This window comes from Meles meles, chromosome 10 (assembly GCF_922984935.1).
Source record: "Meles meles chromosome 10, mMelMel3.1 paternal haplotype, whole genome shotgun sequence".
Taxonomy (NCBI): domain Eukaryota; kingdom Metazoa; phylum Chordata; class Mammalia; order Carnivora; family Mustelidae; genus Meles; species Meles meles.
Window position 1 is genome coordinate 48,913,309 of NC_060075.1, and position 18,740 is coordinate 48,932,048.

At 42.8% G+C, this 18,740-nt stretch overlaps 1 protein-coding gene and 1 non-coding gene across 2 annotated transcripts in view; both read left to right on the forward strand.

The window, feature by feature from the left end:
• The window catches only part of JAZF1 (JAZF zinc finger 1), a 315,462-nt gene that overhangs the window by 53,222 nt on the left and 243,500 nt on the right, over positions 1 to 18,740 (forward strand). The window lies entirely within an intron of this gene.
• LOC123952388 lies at positions 6,954 to 7,055 on the forward strand. Its single transcript, XR_006820638.1, has one exon. It is a non-coding gene; the product is annotated as a U6 spliceosomal RNA (small nuclear RNA).

Here is an 18,740-nt window from a genome sequence, read left to right on the forward strand (position 1 = left end):
ATGTATTTAAATTGTGATGACGTTTTGCAGTTTAGCATTTTGTAGTATTGATCTGGTCAAAATGCTCATTAAAAAGCAAAATTAGTTCCTATTCACATCTGTTTCACAGTGTTTCAGTCGCTTTATTTGGGTGATGCATACAAATGCATCTGGTTCTTCAACTTAGCTAAATGGTGATCTTGCCCATTTTCTAAGGGCTAAATAAAGCAAATGAGGATCTGCTTTCCTATTTTATACTCCACTTTGGTCTTTTGGATCTGCAGGTCTGGTGCAAAAGAGGCTTCGGAATTTGGAAGTGGATAGCCCTGGAGTCAAAATATAGCTCTGCCTTTGTGACTCTGCCTCAGTGTCCTCATTTGTCAAATGAAGAAGGAAGGACAGCAGCAGCTGGGAGCTGAGAACACAGGGGATTGCAAAGGGTAGGCTGGGAAGTGGATACTTGGCAAACTTTCCTTCCCTTTGTCTCCAGTATTGCTGGGGCAGTGTATTGCTTAGCTAGGGCTGCAGCGGGTAACATGTACCACTGCCTAGTGCTTCGTCAGTGGAAACGGAGGCTACATGTACTGGATCAAGGTGTGGGCAGGGTTGGTTTCTGCTGAGGCCTCTCACCACGAGGGGCAGGTGGCCACCTGCTCTTCTGTGTGTGTCTGGGTCCCAGTCTCCTCTTCTGAGATAAGGTCGCTGTTGGATAACAGCCCACCCTAAGGGCCTCATTTAACATAATCACCTCTTGGAAAGGCCCTGTCTCAGAATGTCATCACACTGGGGGTTAGGGCTTCAACATATGAATTTGTGGGGGGTTGGGCACAATTCAGCCCATAACCAAGAAGCTGCACAGAGCATGCTGCTATCTCCAGTCGCGCAGTTTGTGTCCTCCTCAGTGGTGAAAACAGCTGAGACTTCAGCTGCAAAGGAGTCAGGAAGTGAGGTCTTTGATTATGACTTTTCTGGTTAGGTCAGAGTTGATCAGAAACATTCAATAATACTTAAAGCCCCCACTCTTTTATTTTTGGTTTTCATTTCAACCTTTTTGGATATAGACTTCGTCGTCGTCGTCATCATCGTCTTCTTCTTCTTCTTCTTCTTTTAAAATGTAAGCTCTACACCCAACATGGGGCTTGAACTCACAACCCTGAGTTCAAGAGTCACTTGCTCTACCAGCTGAGCCAGCCAGGCTCCCCTTTCTTAGATATATTCTGAGGTCAGTTTCCATCACCTTAGTATACATGAGCATCATCAGCCTTAAGGATCTGTAGGTCCTTATTTTTACCCTCTGTTGTTTCTAAATGGGATATTATAGTATGTCGGTGATAGGGCTAAATGTCCATTTAAAAAAGACATTGTAGAAAAGTATTGGTTCTGGGGCAGAGGCCCCCATTATTTGGCTGGCAGGGGCCAGGTTTTGGGGTCAGTACACAAATGAGCGATGGGAATTCAGTGACCCAAGCACTGTAGAGAAGGTCCCTCATTCATTCAGCTAATACTCTGCCTACTGTGTGCCCCTGGGCTAGTCCCTTTGTTTACAGTAAGAAATGAAAATAGTCCTGGTCCCTGGTCCCTGCTTTTATGGAGCTTATAGTCTAGTGAGGAGATAGACTTTTTTTTTTTTTTTTAAGATTTTATTTGTTTATTTGACAAAGAGAGAGATAGATCATAAGTAGGCAGAGAGGCAGGCAGAGAGAGAGGAGGAAGCAGGCTCCCCACTGAGCTGAGAGCCCAGTGTGGGGCTCCATCCCAGGACCTGAGATCATGACCTGAGCTGCAGGCAGAGGCTTAACCCACTGAGCCACCCAGGTGCCCTGTGAGGAGATGGACTTTAATAAATAATATCACTGTATCACCTGTAATAAATAATATCACCGTATCACCGTTCCAACAGGACAGCTGTGATAAGCGCAGGGAAGGAAAGGCCTGTGAGACTATGAGGTGAATAATGGTGGGGCTCAGGGATGGGTTTCCTGTTCAGCTATCTGAAGGCTGGAGAGGCTTACTTTGATAAAGGGAGGGAAGCAGCAGAGGCTGTGGCGCTGGGGTCAGTCATGAGTTCGAATATGGGCAGGAACATCAACATCACAGACGGCATGTGTAAAGTCCCTGAGGCAGAAAGGGACTTAACGTGGAGGGCAGAAAGTGAGAAAAGGGCAGTATAGCTAGAGGAAAGATTAAAGGAAGGTGTGGGAGATGTAGCTGGGAAGTCTTCTAAGAAGACTGGAGGAGCTGGGAAAGGCTTCCCAGGGAAGGGACATCTGTATTTTTCCGTATAAAGATAGTGGAGTTCTTTTGGTAGAGAAGGAGAGATATTTTTAGACAGAATATCAGTAACTTGGTATGTTTAGTATGGCTTGAATGTCACTTACATGAAGGAACCCCATCATTCCAGTTAATGGAAGGTTGTACTTCAGCGGGTTCAGGCTAACTAGGATGTGCAATTTTGAGATTTATCTGCCTCCATCTATGCAGGGACTCATTAAACAGTGAATGAGGGAGTGAATGAATGAACGAACGAATGAATGAATGAATGAAAGTGCTGTGTTACTGAGTGGGTGGTGTTGGTGGCTGGTGCATGAGGGTTGAGATAACCTTAGAGGCAGTGATTCACTGGTGTTTCATCTGCTCAGGTCCGTGGCTAAAGAAGGCTGTCTGCACTGACATGCCAGGCCCCGGCCTCTGTCTCCTCCTCCTCTGCGAGACCTGGCAGGATTCCTTAAAAGACTGACCACTAGCCCGGCATCACTCTAGTTGCCTGAATCGACCTCAGCTTGAGGTAGGGGAGACCAGAAAGAGTCCCAGCCCATGGTCTGGGTCACTGACCTGGGTCAGGGTGGCTAAGTCTGGGTCAGCATGGTTCAGATAATCACAGAAGCTGAGCTGCAGAGCACTTTCCAGACATGGTGGGCAGTCCAAGCTGGATGGAAGATGTCCTGAGTGCTGTGGGGGAAGGCGAGGAAAACTGCACCAGGAGAGAGGGGATGGGGCATGTGAGAGACACCTCATCAGCTCTGTCTCTGACATCTGAGGGATGGGCCTGTGGTCTGGGTTTGGGCATGAATCCGTATTTCTTTCCCCCAAAGAAGTTAAAATCAGATGGAAGAAGATTCTGGAGCTTAGAACATTTTTCTTTTTCTGCTTTTAATAATTCGTTTATTAGAGAGAAACAAACAAGACTACTTTCTAGCTACTGTTGGGTGGGAAGTTTCTATATTTTGAAGGTTTTCATAAATGTGAGGAATATTCTTTGATCTTGAAAACCAGGATTTCCTTCCCTCCAAACTATCCTTCCAGGTCCAGAGTGCACTTGAGCGAGAACTGTTAGTGGCCTCCAAGGTTATGGGATTCAGCTATACCAGAAGACCATGACATCGAGGGATTATTATACATTGAGGCCACAGATTTACTTGTGAATAATGGAACAGCTGCTTAAAACAACATGTGAAGGGCAATTACCTCCAGTCTAATTTAATGAACATGGACTTCATAATCTGTGGCCAATTAAGTATTATCAGTCCTTCTGGGTCCCCCAGAGAATCAGACAAACATGAGCCACTCTTATCTGCATTGACCACATGTATATTGGCTGCTTCTGTTAAATTTAACTTTTTCCAGCTCAAGCAAAGGGCAAACTGGCCTTTCATTTGTAAAAGATTCAGGAAGCATTACTGAGTACCATTGCCATTTCAGTAGGTCAGAGGAATGGGTAGAAAGGATCACACATGCCTCTTTGAATTCTGTATGAATAGTGTGGAGGGAATGACCTGAAGATAGGGGATAGGAATGGGAGCTCGTGCTAAAAATCCTGGCATTCCTGCATCATGCTACAAAATCTCGTTGCTTTGTAGATAACATGTGGACTCCGCTAGCCTGTTCTAAATTGTACTTCTCACAGGGCTGTGCTGATTTTGCCCTTGTAGATAACTTTTAATTACGGCTCCATTAACCTCTACCTGTGTGCTCCTCCTGTTACCAGCTCTCTCCCTTCGAGAGCTCTCTGGCTTCCAGCAGGGACAGCTCCCTGACCAGGGTGGAAGGTCAAGCATTGATATGATAGGCTAAAGGAAGCCCTGGGGCAGAGAGGGAGAGCAGTCTAGCGAGGGAGAGCAGTCTAGCGTCTGGAAAACCTAGGGTCTCCGTGTTTAGCATCACTGAGATCTCCAGCTAACCACAGGCAGTAGACCGTTGGAAAGAGGGCAGCCGTGTAGAACTAGGTGGATCCACGAAGCTGAAGGGCGTTAGGCCTCTGCTGGGCAGTAGCTCTCAGCAAATTGTCAGACAGTGTGGGAGCACATGCATGGATCCCAGGAGGAGAGAATTGCATGCAAGCGATAGTGCAGCCATCTTCCTCCATCCCTAGGGACAAAGAAAAGGATGCCTGCCAGTCTGCAATTAATATTTATTCACTTTTTTTTTTTTTTTTTAAAGCACTTGATACTATGATATAACCTCCCAAAGCCTCAACTTTCTCAAGCAGCAAGATGGGTTTGAAGAACTGGTGTCAGATATTTCCTTTGGCAGTAGTGTTCTGTGATTTTGGAAATCCTACCAAGTGCAAAGAAGAGAACAGGTATCTGGTCTTCAGAGATCTCTGTAGTAATTAGGGAGATCAATGAAACCCATAAAAAGAACCGCCCCGCACACACACATACCCAGAAGCACTGTACAAGATAAAGGTGTCACGAGAAGGACTGGTGGTCCCTGCTGTGGGCGTCATTGCCCAAGAAAGTCTTTATTTAAGTTGGATGGTTTGGGTTGAGTATTTTGGGGTGGGCAGGGAAAGGGGAAGATTTTCAGAGCAGAAAGGTGAAAGGAGATCAGATTGGGACATAGAGGAAAAGCTGCATGTGTCTTGTTCACTACTGGATCCAATAGGTAGTAGGGTTTTTTAAGGTATCATTGAATATATCAGTATACCAGAATGTAACTTCTGGTATAGATTTATTTATAGATAATGTTTATAATTATCTAGAAGACTAGTGGGGTGAAGGGCTGGAAAAAATAGGTTAAGATAAGATTATGTAGCAATTTTGTCTGTTCAGTGATATGTCCCTAATGCCTAGAATCATGCCTGTCCAAAAGGGGGACTCACTAAATATTTGTCAAATGAATGAAACGATCACTGACACGGTTTCAGGCTGTCACAGGAGTAATGGGGAACACTGGAGGTTTTGGTACCATTTAGGAAAGGTACATGTGATTGTTTGTAGAATCATGTGTAGGAGAGAAGGTGAGTAAAGAAGGAAATCAGTGAAGAGTGAAGAGTGGTGGAAGTAGGCACAGGCTCCTGGTCATAAGGACGGTCTGAAGTTGGAAACAAATGGGAAGCCAGGATGGGGGATATCCCAGAGAAAGACTTGGTGAGTGGCTGTTGTAGGGTGTGGAGAGAGTTAGAAGATGCCTAAAGTGTAAGGTGCTATGAAGGAGTTCAAGTAAGTTGGAAAATAATATAATTGATGGAGATAATAAGATAGAGTTTTATTGGAGGGCAGGGGCAGTAGGCATTTGTGGTTAGTTTTAGGTTCTTAGGTATGATCCGGGGGTGAATTGCCTTCATTAGGAATTTGCAGATTAAAAAGAGGTCGAAATTCAAGAGCGTCATTTCAGGGCCAGAGATCAGGTTTGTGAGTCTTTCTCCTGAGTCCGCAGGCTGATGTGGGAAGCAGCAGCTTGAAGGGTGAGGGGTGTCAGGAGACAGGGAGGCCATGTCAGAAGGAGCTCTGTGTTCACAGGACTCTTGGCTTCCATTTCAGCTCTGTTTCTTTTCTTTTCTTTTTTTTTTTTTTTTTTTAAGATTTTATTTATTTATTTGACAGAGAAAGATCACAAGTAGGCAGAGAGGCAGGCAAAGTGAGAGAGAGGGAAGCAGGCTCCCTGCCGAGCAGAGAGCCCGATGCGGGACTCGATCCCAGGACCCTGAGATCATGACCTGAGCCAAAGGCAGTGGCTTAAACCACTGAGCCACCCAGGCGTCCCAGCTCTGTTTCTTTTAGAAGCATCACTGAGGTTGGGGCTCCTGGGTGGTACAGGAGGTTAAGCGCCCCACTCTTGGTTTTAGCTCAGGTCGTGATCTCAAGGTTGTGGGATTGAGCACCATGTCAGGCTCTGTGTTTAGCACAGAGTCTGCTTAAGACTCTCTTTCCCTCTCCCTAACTGCCCCCACCCCACCTGTTCACTCTCTTTCTGTCTCAAATAAATAAATCTTAAAAAAAAAAAAAAAAGAGGGGGTACCTTTGTGGCTCAGTCGGTTAAGTGTCTGCCTTCGGCTCAGGTCATGATGTTAGAGTCTTGGGATCCAGCCTTGTATCAGGCTCCCTGCTCAGTGGGGAGTCTTCCCCTCCCTCTGCCTGCCATGCTGCCTGTCTTTGCTCTTTCTCTCTCTCTCTCTGTCGAATGAATAAATAAAATCTAAAAGAAGAAGAAGAAGAAGAAGAAGAAAGAAACACCACAGAGGTCTCAGGAACTATGCTTCCTTTTTGGGGGAGCTTTTCTTCCATAGGACCCCCTCTCCCACTTTCCCAGCATTTCCTTTATTTCCTATGTAGGACCATTTTGTTGTTGTCTTTATTTTTCTGGTATTATTATCCCCTGTGTAAGATTTTATAATTTATCTCTAGTACATGAGCATCCCCTGTAGGAACTGATCCCTTTGCTATTCTTGAAGGATGTGCTACTTATAGCATTGTGGTGTGCATGTGTGTGCAGATGTGTAAATCTATTGGAAACTGAACTCTGATAACGGATTTTACAACCTCAAGTGTCAGGGAAATAATGTGGAGCGTGCATTGATTGGATAAAACTTGAAGGATGCTGATCTGCATGATAGGAATGAATATTGGAGTAGAAGAGCATTTACCATATAATACTATACTTCTTTTTACTGTAAAAATTCCAGTTTACTGGAAACTTCTGAAGAGAAATAATTGGGAATGTTAAGTCCTTGTTAAAGAATATTATTTCTCAATTTCATTTTGGCAGCACATATACTGAAGTTGGAACGTTACAGAGAACATTACATGGCCCTGTGCAAGGATGACAGGCAAATTTGTGAAGCGTTCCATATTTTAATTTTTAAAAGATTTTATTTAATCATTTGACAGAGCACAAGCAGAGGGAGAAGGAGCTTAGTCTTAGATGTGGGGCTCAATCCCAGGATCATGACCAGAGCCAAAGGCAGACACTTAACTGACTCAGCCACCCAGGTGCCCCTGTTTCTATTTACCTTTATGAAAATGCAAAAAAAAAAAAAAAAAAAAAAATCACTCTTCTCTTTTCCAGCTGAGGTGGACCAGATATTTTCTGAACTGCTTTTCTGGGCTTTTTATTTTTTTTTTCTCTCTTTCTCTCTCTCTCTTTCTTTTTTTCATAAATCTTTTGAATGTCACCTTTGTGAGCATATAAAATGAACTTGGATAATCTAGAATTCTGTCATTGATGACAGTTTTGCCAAACTCCTTGTTTTTAAAGATTAAAAAAAAAAAAAGTCTCTGCATGCAAATGCAACGGGGGGGGGGGGTGGCAAACTTAAAACCCTGAGGTTAAGAGTCACATGTACTACCAACTGAGCCAGCCAGGCATCCCCAAAAATCTGATATTGTACTGTATTGTATTTACTTACTTACTAAGCTTTACAACCGACGTGGGGCTTGAATTCACAACCCGGAGATCAAGAGGTGAAGAGTTTTGCCAAACTTTAATTTTGGTGTAATGCTTGCCTTTTAAACATATTATTGTGAAAAATAATTTAGCAACTTCCACACTATAAATTTCTCAGTGGCAGTCTGCACCTGTAGATCTCTTCAAGTCAAGCATCTGTTGAAAAGATATTGATGATGTGGGAGGAAGGGCAGTGCTGGATGGATGCAATTTCATGAAACTTGGCAGTTTTCATAAATAAACTGAATAACATAAATTGTATTTACCTCTGTGGTGTCTAGACTAAAGAATTAGAACCATGAGTTTATAAAAATCCAGGTTACCTTCTACACAAATAGAAAAGTATTTAAAAATTATGTTTCCAGTGATATAGTGATGAAATATTTAGTATATGATACTGGGCCAAGTGGTTAGGAATATGGAAAAAGATGAGTTTGGTTAAACTCCACCTTGATTTGGTTCATTTTATATGATGATTCCTGTGATATGCAAAAGAATGATGATGAAGAAAGAAGGAAGAAATCAGGAAGGCAATTTATAAAATGTCTGATCTACCTCAGTTGGAAAAAGTAAAAAATGATATTTATAACAAGTATTTCAAAATTTAAGTGTATATTCATATCTTAGTAAAATCATAAAAGGATTAGAGGGGCGCCTAGGTGGTTCAGTCAATTAAGTGTATGATTCTTGATTTCGGCTCAGGTCATGATCTCAGGATCATGAGATCGAGCCCCAACTTGGGCTCTGCCCTCAGCCAGGAGTCTGCTTGAGATTCTCTCCCTCTGCCCCTCCCCACTGAGCTCCCGGATGTATGCTCTTGCTCTCTCTCTCTTCCTCTCTGTCGAATAAATAAATCTTTAAAAAAGTAAATAAAATCATAAAAGGACTAGAAAAACATGGTAAATTCCTTTATAAGAAGATGGCATTTTTAGTATGACTTAAAATTCAGAAAACATAAAAGAAAAATGTTGATTAATTTGCATAAAAACTTTACCTGGTAAAAACTGCAATAAGTAAATTCAAAGGACAAATCACAATCAGGGAAAAAAATATTTGTAGTGGGGCAAGGGGTAAATCTCTATACAAAGAGCTCCTACAAATGAATAAGGAAATGACTTGCAGACCAATAGAAAAACAGGTAAAGGACATGTTCACAGAACATGAAATACAGGTTGTCTTTATACCAAAGAAAAGATCTTCAAACTCCAACATAATAAGAGAAACACAGATTTAGACTGTGTTGAAGTAGTACTTTTCACTTTATCAGATTGGCAAAAATTTTAAAGTGTGATAATTATATATTGTTGGTCAGATGTGGAAAAATTGTCATTGTACTTCTTGCGAGATTACAAAATACCACAGCCCTTATGAAGGCCAGTTTGGCAGTATCTATCAGGATTACAAATGCAATTATCCTTTGACCCAGCAATTTGGCTCTGGTAATTTTTCCCTGCAGGTACATCTGAATACATATAAAGTGACGTATATAGGAGGTTTTCATTAGACCGTTGTTTGTAATAGAAGAGACTGGAAACAATTCAAGTATCCATTAGTAGAAGGCTGGTGAAATAAACTGTGATCCATTCATACAATTGAATATTGTGTAACATTTAAAGAAAACACAGAAACTCTTTATACAGTAATATGGAAAGATCTTTAAGATATGATTAAATGAAAAAAGCAAGGCACAGAACAGAATATGTAGTATGTTACCTTGGTGTAGAAAAGGAACAGAATTGGAGTTTCCATTCATATCTGCTTGTATCTGCATGAAGAAACATTGAAAGGATAAACAAAAGAAATTCAGTAGAAATGGTTGTCTTCAATGGCGGAGGTGGGGGGATGGGGTAGACAGAAGAAAGGTAGGAGCAGTACTGTTTGTTAGATACCCTGTTGTATTTTTGTTTATGAACCATGTGAATTGTCTATTCAAAACAAAAAGTGGTGTTGCATGGATGGCCTAATTGGCTGAGTGGTCAATTCTTAGTTCATGATCTCAGGGTCCGTGGGGGCCATGGGATTTAGCCCCTCAGGCTCTGTGATCAGTGGGGGTGTGCTTGAGGATTCTCTCTCTCTCTCTCCCACTGCCCCTCCCCCACTCAAATAAATCTTTTTTTTTTTTTTTTTTTTTAAGATTTTGTTCATTTGACAGACAGAGATCACAAGTAGGCAGAGAGGCAGGCAGAGAGAGTGGGGGAAAGCAGGCTCCGCACTGAGCAGGGAGCTTGATGCGGGACTCGATCCCAGGACCTGGAGATCATGACCCGAGTGGAAGGCAGAGGCTTCAACCTACTGAGCCACCCAGGTGCCCTCAAATAAATCTTTAAAGAAAAAACAAAACATGGGGTGCCTGAGTGGCTCAGTGGGTTAAGCATCTGCCTTTGACTCAGGTCATGATCCTGGTGTCCTGGGACAGGCTCCCTGCTTAACAGAGTGTCTGCTTCTTTTCCCCACCTTGCTTGCAAGCAGGTAAGCACACTCTCTCTCTCTCTAATAAATAAAATCTTTAAAACAAAACAACAAGTTACATATTTGTAAAATGGCATTTTGGTGGCAGTTTAGCATATGTTCAAGGGCTAGAAGTATCTGTCCAGATCTTTAGCATCCCTTGTTTGAACTCTTGGCTGCAGTATCCTAAGTGGGTCTTGCGTTTAGTTTATCTAGAGCTCTCTGTTCAATAGGGTAATCACTGGCCACATCTGAGCACTTGAAATGGGGCTTATTCACTTTTGGATGTGCTGTTAAGTGTGCCAGATCTAAAAGACATATGACAAGAAAAAAAGAATGTGAACTATCTCATTAATAAAATTTAAAAAAATATTGACTACATGTTGTATGATAATAGTTTGGATTTTGATTGGGTTATATTTTAATAACTATATTATTAAATTAATTTCAAAATTTTCCCCCTTAGATGTGGCTACTAAAAAATGTAAAATTATAGATGTGGCTTGGCTCTGTGGCCCACATTTTATTTTATTTTATTTATTTATTGCATGGCACTGACATAAACTGTCTACCCTTGGCATGTCTGCTAGAATTACTTTCTTAAAAAAAGAAAAACAAAAAACCAACTGAACATGCTTTAAAACCTTCATTGACTCTGAGTTGCCTATAGAGACCCTTTGTAATGGTCTCTGAGATGCTTCCTTTATTAGCTCCCCATCTCCCTTCATGTGTAAACACTGCTTCTCTTCACTGCTCGAACTGCCGGCTTCTTCATAAATGTGAGTCTTTGAATGCACTGTCCCTTCTGCTTGCAGTGTTCCAGAACCTTCATTTCATTGCCTTGAGAACTCCCTACTAATTTTGTAAAGCTAGTTTGTGTGGCCCCTTCTTTGATGGACTCTTCCTCGTTCCTCTGTCCTGTTTCCTTCTAGCACTTGGTGTCCCTCTGTGTTCCACCACCTAATACTGCCATTAATTTTTTTCAAGGTGTTGTCTCCCTCATCAGACTGTGAACTCCTCAGGGTCGGAACTCATCCAGAAGTTACTAAAGAATGCAGATGAAAAAGGATATAAAAATTCCCTGAAACTGCCTGGAAATAAACTTCGAAAAAGTCACTAGGAACATGAGGCTGGTTCTGTTTTGTTGAGAGCACACCATGCCCCGTTTGCCTGGCTGGTGCTTCTGTTTGGTCTGTGGGTTAGCAAAGGCAAGTTCAAACCCCATGGGTCTTCTCTTGGTTAAGAATAGGCCTCTTTGGAATGTTCTAGTTTTAATTAAACAGGCAGATTACAAACTGCAGAGACATCAGTAGCACCAAACCCACAGTGTGTCCCAGGCTTCAGGGCTGTGTTCAGACTGGAAGCTGAGAGGTGTTTGTGTTCAGTCAGAGAGCAGAAATCTCCGGCCTGGCCGCAGGCCCGTGTTTCCAGAAGGTAAAGGTGGCGGGTGGTTGCCAGGAGGTGAAGGCGCCGGTGGATCCTGGCCAGCCACAAGAAGGCTGCGAGCCGAGGTAATGAAGTTCTCCACGGTCTTGTTCGTGGGTTCTTGACTTCGGTGACCCGTCTCTGCGCAAAGTCATTGCTGCTTGTTAAGATTTCCATCGTCCTTCTCTTCTGCTTGTGGGGACTTGAGCTTTTGCGTGAAAGAGAAAAAGAGTAATAAATGGAAAATTCAGGATCTCTGAAGCAAAGAGGTTTTAGAAGGAAAAAGAATTTTGCAAGAAACTTCTCCTTCGTTGAGTAACTGAAAGTGCTCAGGTTCACACCCAGATTTTAGAAGCTTCCTTACCATTGTTTAGGATCTGTTTATTTTTTATACAGTGATTCACATACTCTCTCCACGCAGATAAATCCACTGAATGAAGAGTCCTTTCTTTGCAAAACTTTGAGGGCTGGTAGGGTAAGAGAGAAGAGTCCCTCTTCAAGGGACTAGAAAAAAAGGGGGGGTGCCTAGAAAAACATGCCTGAGCTCAGGACTCCCAGTTACCTAGTGGCATGGGCAGGTGATGTCACCTCTTTGAGCTGCATTTTCAGTAGAATGAGTTGTCAACACCTCCTGGGCTGTGAGCATTACAAGAGGCGAATGAATGCTGGTGCCCAACAGGCATCTGGCTCAAAGTGGGTTTTGGTACGTAGGATTTAGAACTCCAGTATGAACGGAGATTTTCTTTTGCAACTGTCTGGTGTTGAATCCGCACACAAGCATGCCTAGTTGAGAAGAGGAGGGTGTCTGTTATAGTTGTGCTAGAATGCAGTGATTGCCCCACAGTCGTGGTCCTTACTAGCTGCTCTTCGGAGCCCCAAACTGGAGGATGGTTCCCCCTTTGGCTTTGGGATTCTATCTCAAGGCCAAAGTCTGCTTTCTGGGCTCCATTCCCCTCAGTCTTCTCTCCCCTTCAACTGGGATCCACCCAGCTACAGATGCTCTCTTTTTTCCTGGGGAGGAGATCTGTTCCTCATCATTCTTCTGACAAGAGAAAGAATAATCTTTTTTAAGAGGGAGATCATCATCAGGCTTCTTCTAAAAAATAACTTTTGTGCTTAGTAAACATTTTTATGAGGATTCTGCTTTCTGTTTGGCACTTGAGATCTGTGCGGTTGGCCCCCTCTCCTTCCATCCCTGCTCCCCCATCTTATCTGACCATGCACCTTGAGGGGCCCAGCCTTCATTCTCATTGGAGATAGATGAACTCGGTGCCCTGTATGCCTTAACCAGATAATTCGAGCTGGTAGTAATCAAGATTTGGGGCTGATTATCATTAAAGGGTAATTTCATTGTTCATAATTGGTCTTGCTTAAACTCACTGTTGCATTTCTTTTGTCACATGATTAAAAAAGACAAAAATGCTCTTGGCAATGAACTTGGGAAAACAGGTTTCTTACATTCAGTTCTTTTTCAAACCAACTTTACAAATTTCAAGTGTGTCTTTATTAATGTAATGATTTGCCTGCTTTATATTACATATTCAAAATAAAAGAGAATTAAAACAGTTCATCATTGAAATGAATATTAAAAAAACAGCATCTGGTTTGAATAATGAATTTTTTAAAAATTTTTTTATTTCTTATTTTTTTATAAACATATAATGTATTTTTATCCCCAGGGGTACAGGTCTGTGAATCGCCAGGTTTACACACTTCACAGCACTCACCATAGCACACACCCTCCCCAATGTTCATAACCCCCCTCCCCCTCTCCCAACCCCACTTCCCCCCAGCACCCCCCAGTTTGTTTTGTGAGATTAAGAGTCACTTATGGTTTGTCTCCCTCCCAATCCCATCCTGTTTCATTTATTCTTCTCCTATCCCCCTAACCCCCATGTTGCATCTCCACGTCCTCATATCAAGGAGATCATATGATATTTGTCTTTCTCCGATTGACTTATTTCACTAAGCATGATACCCTCTAGTTCCATCCACGTCGTCGCAAATGGCAAGATTTCATTTCTTTTGATGGCTGCCTAGTATTCCATTGTGTATATATACCACATCTTCTTTATCCATTCATCTGTTGATGGACATCTAGGTTCTTTCCATAGTTTGGCTATTGTAGACATTGCTGCTATAAACATTCGGGTGCACGTGCCCCTTCGGATCACTACGTTTGTATCTTTAGGGTAAATACCCAGTAGTGCAATTGCTGGGTCATAGGATAGTTCTATTTTCAACATTTTGAGGAACCTCCATGCTGTTTTCCAGAGTGGTTGCACCAGCTTGCATTCCCACCAACAGTGTAGGAGGGTACCCCTTTCTCCACATCCTCGCCAGCATCTGTCATTTCCTGACTTGTTAATTTTAGCCATTCTGACTGGTGTGAGGTGATATCTCATTGTGGTTTTGATTTGTATTTCCCTGATGCCGAGTGATGTGGAGCACTTTTTCGTGTGTCTGTTGGCCATCTGGATGTCTTCTTTGCAGAAATGTCTGTTCATGTCCTCTGCCCATTTCTTGATTGGATTGTTTGTTCTTTGGGTGTTGAGTTTGCTAAGTTCCTTATAGATTTTGGACACTAGCCCTTTATCTGATATGTCGTTTACAAATATCTTCTCCCATTCTGTCAGTTGTCTTTTGGTTTTGTTAACTGTTTCCTTTGCTGTGCAAAAGCTTTTGATCTTGATGAAATCCCAATAATTCATTTTTGCCCTTGCTTCCCTTGCCTTTGCCGATGTTCCTAGGAAGATGTTGCTATGGCTGAGGTCGAAGAGGTTGCTGCCTGTGTTCTCCTCAAGGATTTTGATGGATTCCTGTCTCACATTGAGGTCCTTCATCCATTTTGAGTCTATTTTCGTGTGTGGTGTAAGGAAGTCGTCTAATTTCATTTTTCTGCATGTGGCTGTCCAATTTTCCCAGCACCATTTGTTGAAGAGGCTGTCTTTTTTCCATTGGACATTCTTTCCTGCTTTGTCGAAGATTAGTTGACCATAGAGTTGAAGGTCTATTTCTGGGCTCTCTATTCTGTTCCATTGATCTATGTGTCTGTTTTTGTGCCAGTACCATGCTGTCTTGATGATGACAGCTTTGTAATAGAGCTTGAAGTCCGGAATTGTGATGCCACCAACTTTGGCTTTCTTTTTCAATATTCCTTTGGCTATTCGAGATCTTTTCTGGTTCCATATAAATTTTAGGATTATTTGTTTATATATATTTATACATATATATATTTATATATGTATAAATTATATATATATATATAAGGATTATTCTTATAGTTTTGGGTGCAATTGTAAATGGGATTGATTCCTTAATTTCTCTTTCTTCTGTCTTGTTGTTGGTGTAGAGAAATGCAACTGATTTCTGTGCATTGATTTTATATCCTGACACTTTACTGAATTCCTGTACAAGTTTTAGCAGTTTTGCAGTGGAGTCTTTTGGGTTTTTGTTTGCCGCTTGGGTCAGCTGCCGCTGCTTTAGTTTAGACGCTCCTGCTGCCGTTAAAACGTTGTGGTCACCTTTTCCTGAGACAGAGCAGCTGGGGTAGAATTTAAATATCTTTGCTAAATCCAAAACTCCATAACCTCGGGTTTCTCCAGTACCAGTCTGGGATAGCCCACTAGACCCCAGGGCCCCTGTGGAAGACGGAAGTGCAAACGTGCGAACTTGCATTTCCTAGCTTTGGGATCATTCTATGTCTCTTGCTCACATGGAGTACAGAATTTCATAATGGCCTGGACCGTGTTCTGAGCTGAAAGAAGTATTTATATAGAGCCTCTCGGAGGTATGCCTGGTATGAAAACCATAAGTGATTCGCCTCACTGGTTTGTTTAAAATTCTCAAGCATAATGCTGAACGAGCATGGCTTTTATTCACTGGCTGTCCTTTCCAGTGGAGGGAAAATGACCGTGTGGTAAATGAAATAAATATACTGGACTTGATCCTCATAGCAAGAAAGGCCTGCGGTGTTTATGTTAAAAGGTGATCCTCTGTTCCTTCTGCTTGGCAGAAGGCCTGGATGTATAATGAGGTAGTAACATGTGTCAGGTCTTGTTTCTCCCTAGAAACTGGTGTCGTCCTCTAACACTCGGGTTCTATTTATTGACATGACGACGTGCTACCATGGGGCACCAATGCCCATCTCGTCAGGTGCATGTCTCGGGGGGGGAGGCTGACAGAGGGAGTGGCTATTGGAACATGAAGTCCAGATTTCCCAACTCATGTGGTGAAAATACCAAATTCAGTGTGGAGTGAAAAGCAAATGGAAAAAAAAAATCACCGCTGTTTGGAAGAAAAACAAGTCATGTGAGCAATATTAGAGAGTTTCTGTGTTTGTCATCTGGTCTGATACGGATTCATTCATTTTCTCTAGTTTCACTATCATAACATATTTCATATGCTGAAGTAGACTCGAAGACACCATCCACATGGAGATTCTTTTTTTTTTTTTTGAAGATTTTATTTATTTGAGAGAGAGAGAGCACGCACAAGTATGAGTGAGGGGGTACAGAGAGAGGGAGAAGCAGACGCCCCCTCCCCCCAGTGCTTAACAGGGAGCCCAATGCAGGACTCGATCCCAAGACCCCTTGATCATGACCCACGGTGAAGGCAGGTGCTCACCTGACTGAGCCACCAGGTGACCCCACATGAAGATTATTCTTGATGCCTGCTGAAAACCTCCACCTGTGCTTGGATTGGCTCTTAGAATGGATCGTGGGCTTCCCTGTGTGTCCTTAGAACAGTTTTCTGTTACATTTCATTCTTCCTGGGAATGCATTTTTGCCTCTGGAAGAGAGTCCACACGCAAATTATCTTGGTTTTTTGTTTTGTTTTTAATGAAGAAAAGAAAGCCAAGCTTGATGAGGATTCGAAGCAGTAGTCTCAACTAATTAGTCATTTACATAAAGTGAGAAAGGAAAGCTTTTTCTGTAGCCACTTAATTCTTTTTGGTTAAAACTATCTTGGTCCTCCTTCCTGGGGAATGCAGTCTCAACGTAATGATAGCAGAGGAACCCGTCAGGCTTGGTGTGTTGCTGATAAGCAAAATCTTACAATTAAGTTAAATGCTAAATTGGTCAGTTTTGATGATAGGGTCTTTAATAGGATATAATTTTACAAGTTGCTTCTTTCTAGAAGGGGCTGGAGGGAAGGTGATGAAATCCTTTTCTAAAACTGGTAGGTGGACCATGATGGGACTGCCTTACTTCACCCCCACTGGGGCGTTGTCGCTGGGTGCAGGTGTTCCGGGTTGCACTTTGACCCACCTGAAAATCCTCACATGTTTGGATCAATTAGATTAATTGCCTTCCTCACCAGGATTCACAGTGCTTTGCAGTTTAGCTGCAGGAACTAAATGTTAGTTTTGCAAGTAGCAGGTACTGTTATTAGCCTGTGAAGGGCCGTGGTTTCTTGGGAGCTTGTGGAGAGGAGTTGTAAACAATCATTCTAGCCAAGATGGAGTAGAGGTTAGCAAATCTGTCTTCAAGCTGAGTTTTCTACTGCCTGAGGAACATTTACATTTAGAAGAGTCCTAACTCTGTACCGTTTCTGTTTGGTGCTTCCAAGAGTAATTCTGGGGGTGTTATAATGAAACATGCTATTGTCTGTATCCCCTAGAGTTCCCAGAGTATTTTGTATACTCTTGGTTTCCCATTGAGACCACTGAGCTGAACCCAACCTTTGAGAATTTACACAGAAACCCCCTGGGGCGCCTGGTTGGCTCAGTCGGTTAAGTGTCTGCCTTAGGTTCAGGTCATGATCCCAGGATCCTGGGAACAAGTCCTGCACCGGCTCCCTCTCAGTGGGAAGCCTGGTGTCTCCTTCTCCCTGTTCGTGCTCTATCTCTCTCTCTCAAATAAAATCGTAAAAAAAAAAAAAAAAAAGAAAGAAAGAAAGAGAGAGAGAGAGAAACCCACCCTGGGTGAGACTTGATTATATGATCAGGGCCAAGCAGAAGTCAAGGACAGAGTCCTGTCCCCCTGAGTTGTGTGGAGGTTCCGCAGTATTTCTGACACCGTGAAGGGGGATTGGGCATTCTTCGTCTTAATTGTCCCTTCCCCATTCTCTTCTTCTCCAAGGGAAGACAAAAGTCCCCTCTTGTGAGTAAGACCATCATTTCTAGGTTAGACATTGAGTGGATCTCTGAACCTAATCCTTTCCAAAATGTCACCTAACTCTGACAGAAATGAGGACAGGAAACATTTAATCCTACTTATGTCCTCAGTACCTATTTATTCAGTGTCTGCTATGTGCTGGACCCTGTTTTTGGTACCGGGGATACAGTTAGGAGCAAAACAATAAAACAGATTCCAGCTTTTGTGGCCCTCTGTCCTAGCTGTGGGAAGACAGACCGTGAATAAAGGAAGTGATGTCGGGCGGCCGTGGAAACTGTTATGGAGAAAAGTAAGACAGGGAAGGAGGATAAGGGGTGTGTGGGTAGGGGAGCTTTGTCACCAGACTTCAATTGCATGGTTGGGAAATCACTTTGGTGAGAAGGCATTGGAGTAATGGCCTGAAGGAGATAAGAAGATAGCGAGGGAGAACTGCAGGGAGGCCTGCGGGGCAGGAGCCAGTGCGAAGAAGAGGGGAGTGGGAGATGAAGTGGGGGTATACACACGTAGGCCAGTGCAAGGATTCTGGCATTTTATCTATGGGAGATGGAGAGCCACTTGGGAGTTTGAGTGGGAGGATGGCACTTTAATAGCCTCACTCCAGCTGCCAGGTTCAGAACAGACTGGAGAGGGAATGGTGGATGCAGGAGATTGACTGGGGAGTTGTTGCAATAACCCAGAACAGAGGTGATGGTTCTGGACCAGGGTCGTGGCTCTGAAGGTGGTGTGATGTGGTAGGGTTCTGGGTAGATCTTAGAGGTAGGGTAGGTTGGTTTGGGTTTAGGGCATGAGACAAAGAATGAAGTCAAGGATGACTCCAAAGTGTTTGACCTGAGCCACTAGAAGGATTTGGTTACCTCATCAAGGGTGATCAGGAAGAATAGGTTGAGGCCTGGAGGCAGATGGTGACCTTGGTTTGGGTCACACTATTGTACTTTCAATGCCCATGAGACCTCTAAATGATTACCTCCAGGGGGAGTTCTTGATAGTCCAGTCTGGAATTCGGGGGAGGTCAGAGCTAAAGATAGACATTTAAGAATAGTTGAGGGGATAGGTGGAACTGAATTCATGGAGTGAATGAGATCTCCTCGGAGGTGAGAATAGATA